The following is a 2,928-nucleotide window of genomic DNA, read 5'->3' as shown; positions in this document are numbered from 1 at the left end:
TCAATGGAGAATTAGAAGAAGAAATCTATATGAAGCAACCTGAGGGTTTTGTTGAACCTGGAAAGGAAAACTATGTATGCAAACTTCAAAAATCAATTTATGGACTTAAGCAGGCTTCTAGACAATGGTACAAGAAGTTTCATTCAGTAATTTCATCTTTTGGTTTTACAGAAAATAAAGTTGATGAGTGTGTATACCTAAAGACAGTTGGGAAGAATTTTATTTTTCTCATCTTGTATGTAGATGATATCCTGTTAGCCAGCACTAATATGAAACTGCTAAAAGCCACAAAAGACTTTTTATCTAGCAAGTTTGATATGAAGGACCTAGGTGAAGCTCTATTTTGTTTTGGGGATTGAAATTAAGAGAAACAGGAAACAAGGAACTTAGATTTATCACAGAATGACTTACATCTGTAAGGTTCTGAAACGTTTTCATATGGAAACTTGTAATCCTGGTCCAGTCCCTATGTCTAAGGGTGATAAGCTCACTAAAATCACTAAAAATGGGGGGAAGTATGAAGGTGACAAACTTATGGACAGTAAGCCTTATGCAGGGTTAATTGGTAGTTTGATGTATGCGCAGGTCTGCACCAGACCTGACATAGCTTTTGCTGTAGGCATTCTATCTAGGTATCAGTCAAATCCTAGTCATGAACATTGGTGTGCAGGAAAGAAAGTCTTAAGATATGTACAGAGAACTAAGTCTCACATGCTAGTCTACAGAAAAGTTGAAAAGCTTGAGTTACTAGGTTACATCGATTTAGATTTTGCAGGTGAATATCTTAATGACATGAAGTCCACAAGTGGCTATGTTTTTATGCTTGCAGGAGGTGTTGTGATATGGAGAACCATGAAACAGAAATTAATCACCACCTCCACAATGCAAGCTGAGTCCATAGCTTTGTATGAAGGAGTCTGTGAAGGCTTATGGATCAGGAATTTTTTGATACAGATTGAAGCTCTAAAATTCATAGTTCAGGGAGCACTTAAGATATTCTGTGACAATGAAGCAGCTGTTTGCTTTGCCAAGAACAGCAAAAGATCAAACAATTCAAAACACTTGGACCTTAAGTACTACAGTGTGAGACAAAGGGTTGAATTTGGTGACATAGAAGTACTCAATATTGACACAGAAGATCAACTTGCAGATTCATTCACTAAAGCTTTATCAGTTGGATGTTTTCAGAAACATGTTGAAAATCTGGGAGTTCTCTCAGATTTAGATTCCTGAGTTCTGTGGGAGTCACCTTTTCATTTTTAGGATTTTAGTTCTCATCAGTAGATTTCTATTCAATTTTTAGGATCATTTCATTCCATTGTATCTTATTCATCAATAAAGTTCAATTTTCAAAATTCATATCTTCTGAATGATTAATATATGTAAGTATGTATATATATGTATATGACTGTGTAAATATATTGTGAAATGAACCATTATGCAGGTTAAGAATAGCAAGTGACAGGTTCACTGTTCTACAGCTTGCTGACAAGATTTTGGTTTATTCAAAATCATTCAGAGGACTTGAGCAAAAGAAATTCAAGGTAGACATATTCTATTTTTGCTCTTCTGTTTATCTTATGCTTATGTGGTGTGCAGTATCTGGTGTTAGTGATCTTCAATTGATTTAGCCTTTTGATTAAATTCAATCTTAGGTTCTGCATCATTTCTGCATATTGACCAAGCTGGATAAGTTATGAGTTGTTCTTATATTTCAATGCGCACTTTAGAACTGATATAATTCTGATTACATCTCAATTACTATGAACAAAGATAACTTGGTCCAAGGGTTATCGAAATAAGTCTATAAATTACTCAAGAGTGATTGCTGCTCCCTTCTTGGCCTTGCGATCTTTGCTTTACTTGTGAGGACTACCAGGTCCAAGGATCGATCGGCATCATCACCAAGCAACAACAACAAACAACCAAAGCAAAGCTAAACCAGCTAGCTAATGAGGTATTATAAAATACCTCTGTTTTTTACCCTCCTTCAGAAATGTCATCTTTTTACCCTCTTTTCTGGCTTGGTAAGTTTTCTTTCAGTTTCAGGAATGGGGTATATAAATTTTACTTCAACAACTTCTCGCCGGTCCCCTAGTGGCTTGGTGGGTTTTTGACTAGTTAAAAATTCATCAGGTCATTAGTTCGACTGGCATACAGAGACTGATCGAGCGCTTTGCAACTTTATAGTTACACTAATGAGGTATTCTAAAGTACCTCTGTTTTGTTTTCCCTTTTTTTTTCTTTTTTTTCAGCCAGCCATTACTGTTTGTTTTGCCTTTTTTTTTTTTGGTCATCCATTCCTGTTTGTAGAAGGTTGTACTAGTTATAAGTGATTCTCTTTTTCTTTAGGTTCAAGTCACAAAGGCTGAAAGGCACCATGATATATATATGTTCGTAGTTGCACTCCAAAGAAAGAGTTTGATCTTATTAGGGATGGGAAGGCCCCTAGCTCCTTTGTTCATCGATATCTTCCTTGATCGCCACTTCTTCTATCCCAGACTAATGCTTACACTCAGGTTTGTTTCTCCATCCATAAAATGGTTACAAATTGACAATTTTTTTTACCAAAAATAAAAGTTTCTGTTAGCTGGTTGTGGCCAATATATACATGGGCATACCTAATGTTTTGTCGCCGGTGTCCATGTGGCTTTTGAGTATCTCATAAGTTCATCAGGTCACTGGTTCGACTGGCAAAAGTGAAGCAGACAACTTTCACAGTACTACGCATGTGCATCACACGCGCGCTCTTCTCAGTATGAGGCCTTCTAAAGTACCTCCGTTTCTCAACTATTTGCTTTTGCTTTACCAATCCTGATTTAGAGTGGTTCTTTACCAAGCAATTCTCATTCTGCTATCCGCCACTTAGTTCCAAATATTTTCGATTAAAGCAGAACAAGGAAATCTAAGAATGGAGCAAATGAAGCG

The sequence above is a fragment of the Fragaria vesca genome, linkage group LG2, assembly GCF_000184155.1.
Source record: "Fragaria vesca subsp. vesca linkage group LG2, FraVesHawaii_1.0, whole genome shotgun sequence".
Classification (NCBI taxonomy): Eukaryota; Viridiplantae; Streptophyta; class Magnoliopsida; order Rosales; family Rosaceae; genus Fragaria; species Fragaria vesca.
The sequence above is the reverse complement of the archived record's forward strand: the minus strand, read 5'-3'. Positions refer to the sequence as shown.